Genomic DNA, 21,108 nt, shown 5'->3' with positions numbered 1-21,108 from the left:
TGACCGGACCACCTGGATTCACTTAGTATGTTTCTTGCTGTTGATTGGTTTTAGTCATGCTGCATGCTGAATCTCTATTTATGATCGATTTTTCTTTTATTGTTCTTTGCGAGGACATCTTGTTTCGTTGCAATGAACTTTGGCAAAGGCTCTTTTTCTCAACATATAGCAATCTGGCGTATTCTATTTTATCAACCCGCTGTGATTTGTGCCCCACCACCTCTCAAAGCCTTTCTATACTAAACTGCTATTTCACTATTCTCGTTCAAAAAATATTCTGCTGAATACTGAGATCAAGAATGTGATACGATGTAAGTAACGGCAACTGACGCACTGACAGACGCTTCATTGGCTCATTCACATGCGAAGTGGACACGAGAAACCGTCTTTAACGTCAACATCCTGCTGAAGTCATGATTTGAAACTGGATACAAATTCACCAATTGATGATTTGAAACTGGCCACGAAGTCATGGTTCGAAATTACATAAAGGTCAACAAAGATGGTTTTTAAAATGGCTAAAAGGCCACAAGGTATTGAATAAAACTGACCAAAAGGTCAGCAAGTCATGGTTTGAAACTGGCTAAAAGGTCAGCAAGCCATGATTTGAAACTGGCTAAAAGGTCGATGGTCAGGGCGGCGAGATGGAGATCCGAGTCCCGCCTACAGTTGTCCTACCGAGATCAATGAAGATCGCATTATCTCTGCTGGTCCGCATTCACCCTCCTTCTACCTCTCTCCCCCCCTCTCTCCAAAATCTCCCTCTTCTGCATTCTCCTGGACAACGATCCCGTTTTTTGTATCACACCGTCCTTCATCCATCATGATCCCCCAAGCTCCCTTCATCAGACTTCTCCTCCTTCACTCGTCCTCTCCCCGTCATGATCCATCTACAACGATAACGTCATCCGTGTTGTGCTCCGACCTCCCCCCCCCCAATGGGTTCCCCCACACAACCTCTTCTAAGATGATCGCATTATCTATCCATGTTGTGCTCCAGTTCTTCTCTGCAGCTTATTCTTCAGCAGGACCAGACGCCTTCCAACCACAATGCCAGTCAGACGTGCGCGCAACTGAATTATTCATTTTTAAATATCGGTCATAACACTGCCAGCAACCAAGTTCCTCAAAATGGTACAAAAGTCCGCATTTGCTATTAAGAACATGTCCAAGGACACAGACATGCGATGATTCTCTCAAATTAAACTAAGTGCAGCGGATTCGTTAAATGTTCCCAACGGATTTGGATATTCCGACAATCGGCTGACGCAATGGGCAATCGTTATCAAGCAGAAACAACTGTGGTTTTAGTAAAGATAACCCTCGCTCTCGGCCCGGGCTTTGCCAAGATATTCAGGCTATGAGATGCAATCCACCCCCCCCCTTAAAGTCGTCTGTCGATGACCTTGTGCAATGTATAGTGGGCATTTAAGACAATTTCATATACCACTAATATACACACTGTGCAATCCCGCCACAAAATAAAGACCTACAAACTCCGTGCCAGTGAAACCGAAAGCTCTCTGGAGCAGGAACAGTGAAAAGCTTTTAACAGAAATGAGCATACACGTTTCGCTGGGTTTTTTCGCTGCGATCTCCCACTTCCTGCAAATGCACTTCTTCTGCACAGTGACGAAAAACAACGGATGCTTAAAGTCAACAGCGTAATGCTAGGTTTCACATGAAGCTCCTTGCCTTGATTTACATGTATATATCTCACTTCGTACAGTGTGTTTACTGTTAACAAGCGAGGAACATTCCGTTCTGTTGCCTCAGACTGAAAGTTAAACAAATCACTCCTGAGCGTGTTTTATGAGGGATTAATGCAACACCAAGCGAGATAAGATCATTTACTAACAAGCTTTGCAGACAAATGCGCACGTTCATCTGTGCTTTCTGAAGATTAAGCTCCTGCCTTGGCATGGAAAAAGGTGGAGGAAAGATTGAGTAAGTGGGATTAAGAGACACGAAAGTGAAAAGCAGCGTCATAGCGACGATAACGGCGAAATAAAACTGTTGGTTTCTATCCTCCTAAGCATAGCATTCGAGATGTTTGTTTTTACCTGAGAGAGAGAGAGAGAGAGAGAGAGAGAGAGAGAGAGAGAGAGAGAGAGAGAGAGAGAGAGGGTAGGGAGCGACAGACTAAGTGATCAGAGACACTACAAGAAATTCAATGCCAGACGAAGAAAAAGAATCAGACAGCAAGGAAAAAAAGATAAATGTAATTTTGTGTTGCTTCCTGGGGCCGCGTCGGGAGAGGAGGAGCCACGACCGCCATTTCCCCGCGTCCGTTGCCACACTTACTGTATCGATTGTCGAGTCTACCCCCCCCCCCCCCTCCCTCCCTAACAGTCTGACCATCACCAGAAGACTTCGCCCTGTCAAACACAGGGGAGCGCACCAGCAGCTAATGAAATCAAACCTCGGCCATAAAGCATGGGGCTAACGTGATCAAACCCGGTGTAATTAGATTGATTAACTTGGCCATTCAAGCGCACATTAAATTTGCATGCACGTGCGGATGCTCCCGGCTTTTGACGAGGGCATCCGTAACTAATGCTTCAGACCCTGTACTAGCGAAAGCCAGTTATGAAAGTCGAGAGGGCGTGATCTTGTTACAAAGTTTCCCGTCCTCACAGGTACTTTGGCTGAAGATGGCGCGATTAATCGATCAAAATCACACTGTAGACATCTGTCTATGCTACCTGAGCCTGCGTGAGCTAAAGAAGAGAGCGTGACTGTATCAAAGAGCAAGACACACGATTCTCTGCTCTATCCTGTGGGATCGATTGCATGATACGTTTAATAAGTGTTGCTCACAAACAGATTTTCAACCGACCTTTGTCAGCGAGAAGATTGTTTGCTGGCGTCAACTAAATTGTGTGTGTGCGTGCGCGCGCGCACACACACACACACACACACACACACACACACACACACACACACACACACACACACACACACACACACACTCGCTCAAAAGTCATCCGAATGTCGGCCATGTGAACACCACTTAAGCCAACATTAATCTGCAGCGACACGAGCCGCTCGTGCAGCCACTGACCTGTATTCCCCAACAGGAAGCATTCTACAGTACACGCCCGCATTGCGCAACCGGTCCCCGAAGACAGGGCTTATCCACGCTAAGCGCTGTTTATCCTCTCCCGCGTGATACTAGAGAAGCAACAAAGACAGAAAACCCAGGAAGATTATAGATTGCTGTACTGCTGAATAGCATTTCATCTGAAAGCACGCGCAGGTGGAGAATGTGCCGAGCCATGTTCTCGGACGATGATGGGAGTTTTTGTGGGGAGGTAATCGTGTAACGTAGCTGATGTTAAGACACAGAGAGGCCCTGTGTGCTTTCATGATGAACTTTTCATGTGTAAATGTTTTTCTCTGCTACTTGCGTCTCTGTATCGACGAAGATGCTGAGCGGAACCCGATCATGCAGTACCGGGTGCAGTCTCTTGGTCTCCATGCACAAAGAACCTAAACATCAAGTGGACTGGGTGGCCGAGTGGTAACGCACTTGCGCTCGGAAGCGAGAGGTTGCGAGTTCGACCCTGGGTCAGGGCGTTAGCAATTTTCTCCCCCCTTTCCTAACCTATGTGGTGGGTTCAAGTGCTAGTCTTTCGGATGAGACGAAAAACCGAGGTCCCTTCGTGTACACTGCATTAGCTGCTGCATTGGGGTGTGCACGTTAAAGATCCCACGATTGACAAAAGGGTCTTTCCTGGCAAAATTGTATAGGCATAGATAAAAATGTCCACCAAAATACCCGTGTGACTTGGAATAATAGGCCGTGAAAAGTAGGATATGCGCCGAAATGGCTGCGATCTGCTGGCCGATGTGAATGCGTGATGTATTGTGTTAAAAAAATTCCATCTCACACGGCATAAATAAATCCCTGCGCCTTGAATATGTGCGCGATATAAATTGCATAAAACAAAAAAATAAAAAAATCCCTGCGCTTAGAACTGTACCAATACGCGCGATATAAGCCTCATATTGATTGATAAACCCTGTCTTCAGCATCCTCACCAATATGAGAGAACTACAACCTAAGAAAAAAATAACGCCCTCGTTACCAGTGCTGTGATCAAGTTTTATTACCTGTCACCAGGAGCAACGAACGGAAACCGATATATAATAATATTCGGAGCAATATATATGCCAAATAGGGGTGACCAAGGAACACGATTATATAACGGCAGTAAGAATCGAGAACATGATGAGAAATGTCCAGAAGGTGGACACGTCCACAGTTGTGCCCTGCGTAAGGTGATTCAACACCACACATCATCAGCTGGATCGAGATGACCCACAACCATTGGGTGTGGAATGCAAACCTAGAATACATTGACCATCAAATCTATCCGCTCACTGATTTTCCCTTCAAATCTACATCTGACTGTCCTCAAGATCTCATCAAGGACGGTCAATGGAGGTCAACGGTGAATGTGACTCCGCAGTTATGGGTAACCGTAAGAGTGAGGCAAAACTAACAGCGTTATTTAAACAATGAAAGTTAGTGAATAGCCAGAGGCTTGGCGAACCGTCCGGTGAATATCAAAATTGAATAAAGTTTTGTTAACTTAAATGAAAACATTCTCCAGTATTCTCGTGATGTACTCTTCGCATCACGTTACCAATCATAACACGGGACCACCTGCAGAATCTCCATATTTGGCGCAATGGTGCGTCACGTGAATGAGACAACAGAGCTATTGACACAATCCTCATCTTCTTCGTCAGCACACGGACATGGCAAAACTCAGCCAGGAAAGGGTAAAATGAGAACTGTATGCGGGCAACATGATGACACACCTTCAGAACACGATAAAGTCATTACTAGGTTGGCAGTGCATCTACAGAAATGAATCTCCTGTCTGACTCTGGTAGCTCTAGCTCGGGCAATTGCTGCCTCAGTCTGATGAACCTCTTATTTTGCACGTTCAAAAAAAATTGCTTCCAGTTATCTTACAAGATTTTAAATCTAAATAGATACCACGTCCATTAATCTAGTACATGTAGCCCGAATGTCAGTGCTCTGTTTCCTCTCCACAATGCAATCACATTCGTGTGGATAAATTATATGACTGTTGGCTTTTATATGATTCGAATGACAAGGAAAACCCTGGTCTCTTCTTTTTCGATGCGTGCAAAGACATTACTCCCAGCAATCTAACACAGACTACCAGAACGTGAGTGCTTTCCTCTGCTCTCTTCACACAGCAGTTAAGATCATTTGGATTAATATTACAAGACTGTGGGTGTTAAAACAGTTCGAAAGAAAAGGGCATGCGTTTTTTGCTTTTTTGTTACGTTGCTGCGTGCAATTTTCGTGATATAAATTCAGCAATCTCACAGCATAGCCCGAATGCGAGTGCTTTCACTTGCTCTCTGCACAAAGCAGTTTATCGTTTTGATAAATACTACCAGACTGGGTGTTAAAACGATTCGAATGGCAATCGAAACCCTGAGTTCTTCTTATTTTGCTGCGAACGAAGACATTACATTCAGATGAGTCCCGACCGTGAGTGTTTTTCTTTGCTCACGCCAGATTGCTGTTACATTCGTTTGGATTAAAACTACCGGACTTTGGGCGTTAAAATGGCTGGAATTACAAGGATAACCCAAGCCAAAGCCCTTTCCACACACTCGAACAAAACACTTCAGAGGTGACACAGGCCCATTACAACAACACAGACACAAGCGTTTTTGGTACAGGGTGTTGTTTTAACGACCCCGTCTAAAACTTTCCCCACAAGACTTGCTAACAAAATTATCCTAGCAATTCAGCATCCACCCTCTTACCCACGCACGCTGTAGTTTTAGCTTTGGTTTTTTTCCCTCCTTTGGTCTAATGCTCGCTTTTCGTCGAAAACACAAAACTGTGACACGTTTGAGAGAGAGAGAGAGAGAGAGAGAGAGAGAGAGAGAGAGAGAGAGAGAGAGAGAGAGAGAGAGAGAGAGAGAGAGAGAGAGAGAGACAGAGAGAGAGAGACAGAGAGAGATCACATCAAATCAAATCAAATCAAATTTTATTTTTCGAGGGTTGTGGCATAAGCAATACAACGAGCTTTTTTTCAACCAGCCCTCGCCCAGAGAGGGGACTAATCTAATCACATATTTACACGGATATTAACGTAGAAAAAAAGGTAGAGAAAAACAACAACATATGAATATTTACACATTACATATTATACACAAATATAAAGCGTCGTATATGTAACGTAGTGAAAACAATGCTGAATACACATGCATGAGTAAATGTGTTATTAATTTGAGTGTTTTTGTGTGGATATAATGAACACTGATGCTTTGGACAAATGAAAATATAACCAAACGAAGTCTTCCATCACTGTGATTTTTCGTAAGAGACAGAGAGAGACACAGAGAGAGAGACACAGAGAGAGAGAGACAGAGAGAGACAGACAGAGAGAGACAGAGACAGAGAGAGAGAGACAGAGAGACAGATAGACAGACATTTCACAAACACTTGCATGCTCGGTGTAAAACCTGATAAAGCAATATTGTATTTACAGATATCGCGGTGTTGGTTTTGTACGCATTTTACCTGTAAAATTCAATAACGTATCAACCAAATCCAATTTTAGAATGTCATAAGTGCCTGCATACTTATCAAATATGGAAATGAAGCATTCCTTATATCACATGAAAAAGATATCAAAACGGAAGACCGACAGACGGTCAAAATCAGAAAAAAATCAGTACCTGTATACCTATCAAACAAGCTTCAAGCATACCACGCCTTATTAAAGAGGCATCAGGAACAGCGCCTCACCCTGATAGAAAGTTACATTCAGAGGCCATTACTCCTGACGCGTACAAGGCGAAGGGGGCGTCGAGGACAATAATAAACGGGAACAGGTAAACAGCGATCCCTCCTTGTTTACACCCGACATGCCCGCGGTAGGAGTCACCACAAATTGAGGGCAATGGGGGGAACATTTTAATTCCTTCTTGTGCTACCACAGACGAATAAAGCCAAGGTTATACATCCAAACCTGCCCTTGCGAACACCTCTCAAAAGCCACCACCCTAAAAGATCCCAGGCGATTTTTGGTTATATCCCTAATTTGCTAAATCAACCTGTCCATAGAGACTATCTGTCTGTAACGTCCACTTTTGACCGGTCACTTTGGTGGTAGTTATAGAGGATTGACTGTAGAATAGATGTTTCTATAAAGTATAATATTAGATGTTTCAAAATGATCTTAAAATCAGAAGTCAGCGTTCAGTACGCCATAAGCGTCCCAGGGCGACACTGGTTTACTGATTCTGACCCCATTTTAGTTTCAGAGGCAACGATCTGTTTTATTTTGATTCCAGACACATGCATGCAAATTCAGAATCTGCTTTTATTCCGGTTACTTGTTGCTTCAATGGCTGCAATCTGGTTAGCACACCTGTCTCACCTGAGCCGCTACAGGTGTACACATACCCGCCTCCAGGTAGGATGCGTGTCCGCATTCCTGGCGCTACCTATAGCCAGGCTGTCCGACAACCACCTCTGCTTGCCGCACCGCGGTGCAAAAGCACAAGTCGTATTATGCACAGGAGGGGGTGGGGGGATTATCTAAGACGCAAAAGTTGTGCCACGACAGGTTCAAAATCCATCTCGATTCAGAAAACAGAAACGTGCCATGTTTGTTCAATAAACACCATCTATCAAACACATGAACACGAATGCCGGTATTTCGTGATGAATGCTCCCAAATTCACCGTCACTCTCTTTCGCCTTCCTTACCGAAACATACCGTTGGAAATTACTAGGGCAAAGGAATGAAACAAGTGCAATAAAATACTTCATTCAACCACTCCCTCTTCCTGTGATTATTGCAAGTAATGTGCATGTGCACACGCGAAACAGAAAAAGAAACTGCAATACTCGCCAAAACGAGACTAACACTATTCACAGACCCAATAATGCGGAGAAATGTTGAAATAGATTTCATTATCGCCATGTTTGAGCTGCATATTCAACCAAACGATTGCAAGCGTACATGTATACCTCTGTTCCCCTTAGGTATCTCATGTTGTTTGACATGAGTACGCTACAGAGCTCTTGCTCCCTTGGTAACATGATCCTGACTGGATCAAGCACGCTACTCAGAGCTCTTACTTCCCTATGTAACATGGTCCTGACTGGATCAAGTACGCTGCTCAGAGCTATTACTTCCCTTTGTAATGTGATCCTGACTGGATCAAGTACGCTGCTCAGAGCTATTACTTCCCTTTGTAATGTGATCCTGACTGGATCAAGTACGCTGCTCAGAGCTCTTACTTCCCTATGTAATGTGATCCTGACTGGATCAAGTACGCTGCTCAGAGCTCTTACTTCCCTATGTAATGTGATCCTGACTGGATCAAGTACGCTACTCAGAGCTCTTACTTCCCTATGTAATGTGATCCTGACTGGATCAAGTACGCTACTCAGAGCTCTTACTTCCCTATGTAATGTGATCCTGACTGGATCAAGTACGCTACTCAGAGCTCTTACTTCCCTATGTAATGTGATCCTGACTGGATCAAGTATCCTGACTGGATCAAGAACGCTGCTCAGAGCTTTTACTCCCCTTTGTAATGTGATCCTGTGTCTGGATCCAGAGCTGTATCTTAATTGCCATTCTTATTTGATTTTGCCCGGAACTCTTACTAAAGCTTACTTTTCTCTTCGTATACCTCGTCTGATACCAGTACACTATTTAAGCTTTCTTTTCTTTGCCTTAACCTATTCTGGAACAAGAACACTATTTGGAGTTCGTCCTTCCCTTCGTTTAACTTCTTATCTGGTCCGGAACTGGACAGCTTACGTCCCTTTGATATCATTTACTCGTCTGAAACTAAGTTCAACCAGTTCTGCACACAAACACTGGCCGCTTGGCAGCGCTTTTGGTAACTAGGAAGTCTTGGACAGCGAACAAAGAGAGGTGCCGTAACACTCATTACGTTTGGCGGTCGAGATGACTGATGAAGGTTCGTTGTGTTTCTCTCATTGTACTGTCTGTTCACCTGGAAACGGCAATATGGCGGCAAGGTTCTAATGAAGTGTCAAACAGAGATGCGAGTATTCGTGCGTAGATGATTACTTGGCAAATCATGTGAGTAGATATATATGTGTGTGTGTGTGTGTGTATGTGTATGTGCCCACCCGGACCCCCGTCTGTATGCTGTAGGCACTCGCTTGCGTGTACTGTAAGAGATAAAAATCACGCTACTCTTTTCTCTGAGGGCCCAGTACGTAAAAGGGGAGTGAAGCTCCACAATAGTATACAGCAGGCTTGCTTAAGAGGAAATTTGTCACACATACAGATACGAAAATACTCTGTCTCTGAGTGAGTGAGAGTGAGAGAGAGAGAGAGAGAGAGAGAGAGAGAGAGAGAGAGAGAGAGAGAGAGAGAGAGAGAGAGAGAGAGAGAGAGAGAGAGAGAGAGAGAGAGAGAGAGAGAGATGATGATGATGATGGAACTTTATTTTTCAAGGATAGAGGTTTAAGGCGACGCCTTTTTTTACAACCGGTCCTTACTTCTAATACAAATGTCTAATAAATGATAAACAAGTAAAGCAACATGACAAATAAACAAAGTAAACGAACGAATCAGCAAACAATCGACAAGTAAGCAAACAAGCAAATAAACATAAACAACAAAATGACAAAGTAAGCAACATACAAATCGAAAGCGAAACATGCAACATGTTAATTGAGGTTACACATGTAAAGTGATCGACGGTAAAATTCACACGATACCAACGTTTACACTAATGCTAATAATGATTATATGGTGTAAATGATGATGATGAAGATGTTGTTGATGATGATGATGATGATGATGATGCTGCTGCTGCTGCTGCTGATGATGATCATCAAGTGATGATGATGATGATAATGATGATGATGATGATGGAAAATCGCAACATAATACAATACAATACAATACAATAATCTTTATTCATCTCTAAAAGAGAAATTACAAGCTTGACTGTGCGTCTGTAAAATCAATCAATCAATCAACCATGCATGTAGTAACATTCACATCGCATATTCACATCATATCGTTACACGCAAACATTGTACCCACACACTTACTAAAATAAGCCTACAAATAAAAGCAATGCATTGCCTGTTTAAAAATTATATCACATTATCACCTTATCACACTTTAACCACATTATCTTATCACATTTGTATCCTATAAGTCAATATAACTAACAACAGAGAAAAACTGATAAAAGGAAGTAAAGATTATGCCGTTGTCAGAGCGACAGCACCAGCACCTAGCGCCCCACCTGAGAGTTGAAGATGTGAATTGCAGATGGAATGAATGAGTTTCTGTAGCGTGTGTTTCTTGTGTATGGCTGTCTAAATCTTAAGCTTCTGTCTATCCGTCTGCTGTCAAGTTCAGGTCTGAGTGGGTGCGTGTCATCGGTCAAAATCTTCTGTAGCCTGTCAGTCAGTCGTCGTTCCTGCGTTGATGCAAAAGTGTCCTGCTTCCTCCCAACTACCCCACCTGCTTTCTTAATGAACTTCTCTAATCTATCCCTGTCCTGCTTGCTGATGCTGCCACTCCAACATACGGATCCAAAGTACAGCACACATAAATTCCACATAATACATGGTTGTTGTTGGTTTGTTTGCTTAACGCCCAGCCGACCACGAAGAGCCATATCAGGGCGGTGCTGCTTTGACATATAACGTGCGCCACACACAAGACAGAAGTCGCAGCACAGGCTTCATGTCTCACCCAGTCACATTATTCTGACACCGGACCAACCAGTCCTAGCACTTACCCCATAATGCCAGACGCCAGGCGGAGCAGCCACTAGATTGCCAATTTTAAACTGAGTCTTAGGTATGACCCGGCCGGGGTTCGAACCCACGACGTCCCGATCACGGGGCGGACGCCTTACCGCTAGGCCAACCGTGCCGGTCATAATACATGGAATAAAGAACATATTTGTGTAATTCATATAGCTTTGCCAATTGTTGACAGCTACTTGCACATGTTAAGACTAGTAGCCATCTAGGTAGACATATAATGATTATGCAGAGGTTGTTTAAAACTCTTTAGTGAGGTTAATGATCTTATTACAGACGGAATGGAGTTCCACACCATAGAGCCAGAGAAGGCTTGACTAGTTTTGAACAAATCAATCCTGGGTATTGGTGGTAGAAAATTGATAGACCCGTACCTTTCGGTGACTCTGTGAAATAGGTCCTGAATATAGATGGGCACTTCGCCATGATATACTTTATACATCATTACAGTCTTATTAAACTGTAACTGTTTAACTAGCGGCAGGTAGTTTAGATTCTTTAACTTCAAATCAGCTGATAATTGTGGACCATTTAGCATGATTTTAGCTGCCCGACGATGTAGAGAGTTTAACTTTTTCATGTGAATATCAGAGACGCCATCCCAAAGAGTTGATGCGTAATTAATATGGGATAAGATGTGGGCATGATAAAATAGTTTTAGTGTTGCGATATCAACATATTGCTTTAACTTTGATAGCAGAAACAAATTCTTGGATACTTTTTGACAAATATAATGTACATGAGATTGCCATTTTAGAGAGAGAGAGAGAGAGAGAGAGAGAGAGAGAGAGAGAGAGAGAGAGAGAGAGAGAGAGAGAGAGAGAGAGCGCGCACACATACACACAGACGTGTCGGAAGTTGAGTATTGCAGATCGCTGAAGTATAGAAAGGCGACACACCTCGCTAGCTGTAGCAAGGAGGCCCTGACTTGATTTTGCCTTCCGTATCATTCCATCATCCTGACACCTGATTGCGCAAAGTGCACGTGTCTAATTCAAGGTTGTCTCCCGTCAGAACACAGGTAGTGTATCAGGTGAGGTGACAGGTACACCTTTCTGACAAGCACAACCGCTGATACATATTATGCAGAGTTTAAGGGGTAAGAAACTGGAACAGAATGTTTTTGGTGTGGTCCAAATGCATCAGTGAACATTTAAAACATAATGACCTCAGCTGTGTCGTAATAACCCCCCAGTGAGTATAAGCTGTTAAAAAGGTGGCTGTCACGCAGTGTGTGGGCGCGTATGAGGAGGGGGGGGGGGGAAGGAGGAAGGATACGAGTGTGCGTGCATATGTGAGAAGGGGGTTGTTGTTGCCGACTCTTCACAAATCAAAACACGGAAAAAAACAAAGGCAATCTCAACCAAATCTCTTCAAACTCTACAAAGTCCATGCAGTGCCACGATCAAATTACCAACAAACACCAATATATCAAACAGACACTACATCAAACTAAAAAAAGCTTTTCGCGCGATACATTCGCTCCCTGAAGAAATGATGGACACAAGAGATAGCATGCAACCAAGCACAAGTCCTGTGTGCAATCAGCGTGGACGATGAAGAAATTATCGCGCTGACATCAAAGCATGCGCTTTTTGCGCAATCGCCTGTCAGGAAGAACAAACAGCGCGCCAAACGATACATCAAGGTAAACAGACTCAGCTGTGAAAACCGCGCCCATCAGCAGGTCCGCCACCGGGGAAATGAATAGCAGTGTATGAAAAAAAAAATAAAAAAAATAAAAAAAAGCAGAAGCGCCAACTCTGGTGCGGCCATGATCAACTTCAGAAACTCCGCCTCCGCAAACAGATAATGCAAGACACGAGTTCTTGGCCAGGCAATAGAAACAAGAGGGGGATTTCACAATACTGACTGTCGTTGGTATTCAACTGAATGGAGCATCCTCCCTGCCACCCCCGCTTTTAATTATCTTGTCTCTCTCCCTGTGGTTTCTCCCATTGTATACCCATTCTTCATGCTCTCTCCCTGTGGTTTCTCCCATTGTATACCCATTCTTCATGCTCTCTCCCTGTGGTTTCTCCCATTGTATACCCATTCTTCATGCTCTCTCCCTGTGGTTTCTCCCATTGTATACCCATTCTTCATGCTCCCTCCCTGTGGTTTCTCCCATTGTATACCCATTCTTCATGCTCCCTCCCTGTGGTTTCTCCCATTGTATACCCATTCTTCATGCTCCCTCCCTGTGGTTTCTCCCATTGTATACCCATTCTTCATGCTCCCTCCCTGTGGTTTCTCCCATTGTATACCCATTCGTCATGCTCCCTCCCTGTGGTTTCTCCCATTGTATACCCATTCTTCATGCTCCCTCCCTGTGGTTTCTCCCATTGTATACCCATTCTTCATGCTCTCTCCCTGTGGTTTCTCCCATTGTATACCCATTCTTCATGCTCCCTCCCTGTGGTTTCTCCCATTGTATACCCATTCTTCATGCTCCCTCCCTGTGGTTTCTCCCATTGTATACCCATTCTTCATGCTCCCTCGTCTCTCTATTCTATCACTGAACTTTAGCAAAACACCGATGTTAAATACCAGTGTAACAAGACCGCAACGGAAGATGTCCGAGTTAAACTTTAGCGGTACATCGTCATGGCGAAAGTGACAGAGAGCAAGAATTATTGATGGATAGATGAATCTCCCTTCCTTCATGTGAGAACCATACAGAACATCATCATGGATTAGTCCAGGCATCCTTCCAATCGGTCCTATGTCCAAATCTGAAGCCAATAGCCGCCTGTGCACAGTGGACATGTTTCGTTTAAATAATTACGTTACTTTCTGAAACACCTGTAGACTGGATGTCTTTGTATGTGAGCAAGTGACAGGATGCTCTTATTCCATGTGACAGCCTGGACACATCTGTAATGGTTTACGCGAGAAGGAAGGCACAAGTACCTTTACATCCAGGTGTGCAATTGTCCTCGTTTTCATTGATATTGTTTACATCAACAAATTCTGACAAATTGTGCCCTTCACGTATTTTCAAGAACTATGTTGGAAGTCGAAAAATACCCGAGCCCCGCGGCAAAAGACACACCAAAAACATATTCAAGTCCCTGCGAAGTGCTGACTAACTGATTAGCAATTTAAAACCAGGAAAACGACGCTCGTGCGACCTCTTAAGTTTAAACAACACAGCAGCAACCTGAAACAGCTCAAGTCTCTGCATAGTGCTCACAAACCAACAATTCTATACAAAATTAAAGAAGAATGGGAGAAGAAAGGGAGAAGAAAAAGAAAACGCACACACACACACACACACAAGGAAGACGAAATACAAGCGACCTACAGTCAACAACAACTTTATCAGCAACTTCATTTGGCTAACGCCGTGCGAGATTCCCCCCCCCCCCCCCCCTACCTTTCACCAAAGCCGCTATAGTGGTAAATTGTGAGCCCAAAGCCGATACCACGGAAAGATACATATCTAAGACAGTGTGTTCTCTCTTTCAGTCCTGAAAACTGATACATTGCGATAAAGCCACCTGAAACAGATACTATCTTCTGTTGACACAAGCTCTTTGTGGGCACAGTAGTAGTAGGTTTACACAGGATCCCAATAAATACAGATCATTCCGTATTAGAGGAATGTTTTGCAAGTACTTGAAAACCGACTCCGAAAACTTAAACTCACTGTCTCCCAGGTACGGATATATCCGAACCCACTCATATGTACGGATGTTATATCCGCTCAGACTGTTAGCTTCAGTCGCTTCCTGTAATGTCCATTTAACGCCTGCATTCCAGCGTGTTAAATACACAGTTTCTACACAGTTATTACAATTCTGAGTGACCTGCTGCAGCACAGCTGGTCTCGGCTAAAAAAAAACCTTGGTCAACAGAGTTGGGGTAGAAAGTGTTAACACGTAAATCGGCCCATCCATCTTTTGAAAGCTCGACAAAGTATAAGTAAAATAAACAAGAACGATGATGTCGATAATCCTAAACAGACCTACGATAGCAAAAACAAACAGCAACGTGAATTATTATTACTGTAAAACTCTCCCGAATTCCAATAAAACACATTTAGTGTGTGTGTGTGTGTGTGTGTGTGTGTGTGTGTGTGTGTGTGTGTGTGTGTGTGTGTGTGTGTGTGTGTGTGTGTGTGTGTGTGTGTGACTGTGTGTGACGCAGAACACCTTGCTGCTTCAGCGAAACATTACATAAGGTTAAGTGCTCAACAATTAGGACATTTTGCGAGAGAAAAGTAACAATCAATAACATATTTCAGAAACATGTTACTCGGAACTCTGACCTGAAATTGCACTATTTGATTGACCAATTGATCTGTATTACAAGAAAACGACAAACCGCTGGGACTACCTCAAGTACATGAAATAACATGTGAGCGACCTTGTCCTACCTTACGTATAATTCCTATACCCGCTTAAAGAAAAGTTTCCATTCGTCTAAACTAATGACAATCTCGCTTAGTACGATACAGCGCTCTTTGTAAGTTTGACTCACAAGTGAAACTTCAGCGATTCTTTAGAGTAATAGTTTATTTAGCGATTAGTTTGTTATTGAAGATTCGCTTCGCTTGGTACATGATAACAGTGTTATGATATTTTGGGGCCGTGTGTTTTTGGATTTCATGGCTATCGTTCACTCAAAACTGAAGTGTTCCACTTCTGAACTCACTTTTTGTAACCAGTTTTGAACACTACATGACATACTGTATAGTTCTACTTGCAGAAGTAGAAGTTACTAGAACACATGGTAAACACATATTTTGTGTAACTTTGCCGTGATTTTGGCGAAAATCGTCCGATATTTTGCTAGAAAGCAAGGCGACACCAAAGAGGGTCTAACATTTGCGAAATATTGTCAACGCTTGATCAGTTTATAGTTATTTTGGAAATCTTTCTAAAGCAAACAAATCTAAGCAACATCCCTGTGACTGTTGAAGTGTAAAACGTTGCAACAAAGTGTGATGGTTATAAAGCAAACGAAATCGTCTCAGAGTGCTGCCGGTCCACCGTGGCATTATCCCTTTAAGAAGCACACGACGTTAAACGCTGTGCTCCTCCAGGGGAACACAAAAGCTGAGAGAATAATAGCATGTCTCTTTTCCCTGGTCTAAAGGAGCAGTGAAGTTTGAAGAACGTCCGTGTAGAAACTGAAAGACAACACTTTATCCTTCAACAGACATTCAAGGTGAACTTTCAGCTCAGCAAAGAAACTAGGTAAACAAATTTGGATAATGTTATGAAATAAAATCTAAATGCGCCTACATTACAGGGCCTGAGATTTGACTTTCTTCTTTACATGTCGCAAATCGGTGGGTGTTTTTTTTGTTTACATGAATGATCTGTTACGCTAAAGTACAAGTATTGACTTTGCACGCTTTGACCTCATACGACAAATACTGTGTGTCCACAAACACTGCAGACTTGACCGCATGCCTCAAACTGTCCCTTTTACATGGCTAAGCTGTCACGTTAGAGTACACATATTGGCTGAGTATACTTAGCAAGACGCACTAAAGGAAAGAGAACAAAATCAAAACAAATTCTGTAACTGGACCGAGGTCTTGCTTGAATTAATGCTCATGCAAAGCTGTCAATGCATAACATTTACGTTTTAGCCATGGGTAAGTCGTCGATCTCAACAGGTTTAAAAATAGCGCACAGCGGTGAATAATATCACAAATATAGTCTTCTTATTCCATTGTATGTAACAGTTTTTGGCAGAAACAGATGATAAGGCTATGCGACAGCCTAAATTCTTTTTCGGTGTGTGGGAAGAGATCAATCAATCAATCTTTCGCTCTCTCTCTTAAAAACATACTGTGACACACACTCTCTCTCGTATCACTATCAATTTACACTGTGAACTGATGCTTCCTCACCAATACAACAACGCAAAAAGTCCCTCCTGGATCGTTTAGCACACATAATACTAGTCATGAAAAGGTTAATACGGGATGAGGACAGCTTCTTACCAAAAACAGGAGCACCGGTTGTTGTCAAAGTCACGAGGAGGGCTCATACCTAAATAACCCTCACAACACAAACCGAAGACATTTTACAGAGCAAGAAAGGGAGGGGGGGGGGGGGGAGGGAGGGAGAAAGAGATAATCCTTTTTATTTTATTTTTTAGATTATATAATTATAATATAGCATACACTCACTTTTTTGTAACCAGTTTTGAACACTACATGACATACTATGATACTGTATAGTTCTACTTGCAGAAGTAGAAGTTACTAGAACACAGAGGGGGGACACTGGATATTTTAAATAGCTACAGGTCAACGGCTGGGGCGAAAGATAATTCTAAATACTAAAATAGTCTTCAAAAAGACCACACACGCACACCAGAAACATTGTCCGAATAACGCCGCACAGTTCAGAAGACTTCGGCAGAAAGAGATAACCAGAGTGGCAGACAGAGATGCCTGTGCACGTAATTTGTAAAGCGCTGGGCTTAGAACTGACAGTCGCCCTTCCCGTACCTATCCCAGCCCCCTCCCCTAATTCCCCTCAAAAACACCCACAAGACACCAAGATCGTAGGCGATACAAAAGTCCAGCGTGATGCGGCAAGGAAACATGAGACAAGTCCAGATCACTAAGAAGCCTTAGGGTGAGATCCCGTCAGGCCTGGACACTGATCCTTCTTCATCATGATCGATGCCTCTTGACTTGAACCGCAATGACACATGTCCTGTTGCTATGGATAAGACTGCCACCTGTCTTTCTTTCCAACGAGAAAGCATGTCATCCAAGGAACATATGTCCTTTGCAAAGCTCGGGTGTATAATAATATGTACAACGGAACACTATTAACACTTCCTCCCTTTTACGATTTTTTTCTCTCAGATTATGAAGTATGAAGTCAAAGAAACAAAAGTTGTAATGGTAACAAAAGAAGGTACACATAAGTGATTACTCGTAGCGCACAGGCGTCTTCACAACTTCTTTAAGTTTACCTCCAGTCCAACTTAAAACCTCATTTTCTCAGGACTTGGACGGGCAGACCACTGGACAGTGGTACGTGTGGTGCACTTGTGGCACAAGCCAAAAGAGTCCCCAGATAACATGTGCAATATGTTATTATCACGACAGGCAACGTTTAATAAATCAATAGGCCAAGGGACTATAGGTCTAGTGTATGGCCATGTCTAGCTGTTCCCAAGGAGCCCCCCCCCCCCCCCAACCACAAGCATCACTGTGCATCTTTGAGGAGTTGATATATCATGACAGGTTTGAAACTCTGGGCTTTACCTGCGGTCAACCTGCTGGTGTTTCATGATTTATGCTCTCAATGGCAAATAAGACAGATTAACATCGGAATCAGAACGAATGACACACGGTGTGCGTGAGTGAAAGACAGAGAGAGAGTCCCGGTCCTTCCCAGTGCTTGTTAAAAAAAACAACAACAACAACACCAAAAAAACGAGTTGACCCATGCCAGTTTGGTCCGGATTCAAACCCTGATCAGCGGATCACATGTCTAGTGCCCTACCAACTGGCCTCGATGTCTTGTACCTGACTCGCAAGATGACCAACATTTTCTGTAAAATTCTGCAATCCTGAAACAAAGACACACAGTGTTCGTCCCCTCTTTCTCTCATCAATAACCTTTATTGATCTTTGGACTCAGCAATAGCATACCTTGCATGTGACTGTGAGCCTCTGGTCAACTAAGAATAAAGATCAATATCTTTCTGACCCCTGACAGTGTGTACTTGTCAGCTGAGTTTAGTCATGTCTCTAAAATACATACATGTATATCATATGAATATATAAGCAATAACCGTAAGTCTGGGACTATAACCATTGTATGTCTGTGCGTGACTGTACCCTATTATTAAGTTTCATTACCTTCTGGAGGTAGCAATAACAAGACTGTCTAGTGATTAAAACCGCAAACCAAAATAATACAGCGATTCTATTAGAGTAAATGCTTACTTTTTACAGACTTATATCTAACTAGAAAGATCAGTTTCTTTATAATTAATAAAAATGTACATTTCCCACGGTAACCGCTAGGTTCTTCACTTGTGATGGGCAACTGGACACTACAGCAAACTGTCGGTAATCAGGGCTGACCAGTCCTTTCCAGTTGCACTAAAAATGACTGATGATACACTCATACAGTCACTTTGTTGTTCACAGGTCTATTATGCTATCCGATCCACAATACAATGCCTATTATCCAGCATGTGCGCCATGAGTAATGTGTACCTTCTTTTGTTACCAGTACAACTTCTGTTTCTTTGACTTCATACTTTGAGTTGAAGGTATACATGATGTACTGAGTGTGCATGTGACTCAGATTGCCTTCCAACATTTGGTTATTAATGTGACTTTCTTTGACGCAGCAATCATAAACACAGATCTACAGAGACACCACACATACAGTTCTTGATTCGGGGGTCTTGAAAGGAAGTTCAACTGGTACTACGTACTAGACAAAGAGCCTTTCAGTCAGTTCTTAAGTACAGTCATTAGTATGATTCAGCAGCAAACAGACACTATGATCTCAAATGGACCACAACTAATGTTTGTTATAGGACATAAAAATGTTGACTGTGTGTGGATGTGCAGAAATATCCACACTAAAGAGCTACTGAAATGGATCACCATTATTTTTTTGGGGGGAGGGGGATATATTAATTGTATGAATGTTAACTTTATGTGGGCTTTGCACTTATTCACTTGACACAGGTTTTGTCTCGCATCATCCCCAAGGTTGAAACTGACCCCACATTGTTTTTACTCGCTTAGTGCAATGTTGTGACTAACTAATTAGCTAAGTTACTTCTTTTAGAGCCAGGCCCGATTCTACACAAGGACATAATCTATAGAAATTCTATATGCAGAAAGTGATGAGAATGGAAACCCTCAATGAAATATATATATACGTGAGAAAATGCACATGTATACTGTCTCTACGAACCTGTCAGATACACGTAGGTTGTAACACGTACTCTGTCGCAAATCACACATTTTGGAAATATACCCTCCATTTAGCGGATTGCTTGATCTATGATTGTAATATATATATATATATATATATATATATATATATATACTAGATGATTACCCGCTTCGCCGGGAAGAAGTAGAGCCGAATACCCGGCCGTCGCCGGGGACCCGGCTTTGCCGGGTGTACGCCGGCATCGCCGGCGCACGAAGGAAGGGAGATCTAAAAATAGTAACGTGCAGTGACCTTCTAAATATAGTAACGTACAAACGGGAATATGGATTGACGCCGGCGCACGAAGGAAGGGAGATCTAAAAATAGTAACGTGCAGTGAAAAACGAAAATCGGTTCAGCGCTGCGCGCTGAGAGCACGTGTTGAAATATCTCATCGATCAGGTTGTGTCCGGGGTCTCTGTGAATAAGCCCACCAAATTTGAAGCAGATTCATCGAGAACTTTGGCCGTGCATCGCGAAGACACAGACACACAGAAATGACAGATAGACACAAGTCGTATATATATATATATATATAAGTAAATGTACTCACAATTTATCTTCCTCAGTCTAAAAAAAAGTGCTGTTCACTTTAAATTCTGTGTTACTGCTATTTAATTATTTTTAAAATCAGCAGTCAGAGCAGAGAGGTATTTGTACATAGATAAGCCTACCAGTACCAGACAATAAATTACCTCCACCGCGACCTGAGAGTAGAGCTCTTCAAAAACAGACTGGGTACTTCTGGAATAACCTGTCAACATTTTCCAACACTGCAACAACTAGGATCACTACAGAAAACTCCTAAATTCCACTGTGACTGTGAGGGAGTGTTTCAAGTAAACCCAGTAAAGATGTATTCATATGCCCCAAGGCTGACTATCACTGCTCCTTGAAATTTATGAAGTATTTTCAAAATTTAAATGGTAAGTGTTAAGTAAAGCGTTACTTTATGTTAACAAATATATATTTTCAAATAAAGATTCATTTGCTTGCGGTTTATCAGCAAGCGGCCAAAAACTCAACCAAGCTAAGTTCTTGTTACTTATTGTTTGTCTGTGCACTTAAGACTGTTGGGTCGACATATATGTGATATATGTTGGCCCTTCCTGTGCAATCAGAAATAGACTGCAATGACTATTTGCAGTCATCAACATTTTCGGTGGATTGTTACCCAACACAGCACTGCATGAAACTGTATGTATCAAATGTAAAACTACTGTGGTTCATAATTATAGGAAGAGCTTTAGTATTATGTTGATAGCACAGTCTCTGGGAGAAACTGAAACTTAAGAGTACTCTTTGCAACATAGAAGA

At 42.6% G+C, this 21,108-nt stretch overlaps 2 protein-coding genes across 2 annotated transcripts in view; one reads left to right on the top strand and one right to left on the bottom strand.

The window, feature by feature from the left end:
- The window catches only part of LOC138964152 (RNA helicase Mov10l1-like), a 269,101-nt gene that overhangs the window by 114,992 nt on the left and 133,001 nt on the right, over window positions 1-21,108 (top strand). The window lies entirely within an intron of this gene.
- Window positions 1-21,108, bottom strand: part of LOC138964155 (calcium/calmodulin-dependent protein kinase type 1-like) — a 99,317-nt gene that overhangs the window by 77,227 nt on the left and 982 nt on the right. The gene's annotated exons all lie outside the window — the stretch shown is intronic.

Source organism: Littorina saxatilis, linkage group LG4, assembly GCF_037325665.1.
Source record: "Littorina saxatilis isolate snail1 linkage group LG4, US_GU_Lsax_2.0, whole genome shotgun sequence".
NCBI lineage: Eukaryota > Metazoa > Mollusca > Gastropoda > Littorinimorpha > Littorinidae > Littorina > Littorina saxatilis.
This window is presented reverse-complemented; position numbering and strand designations above follow the sequence as displayed.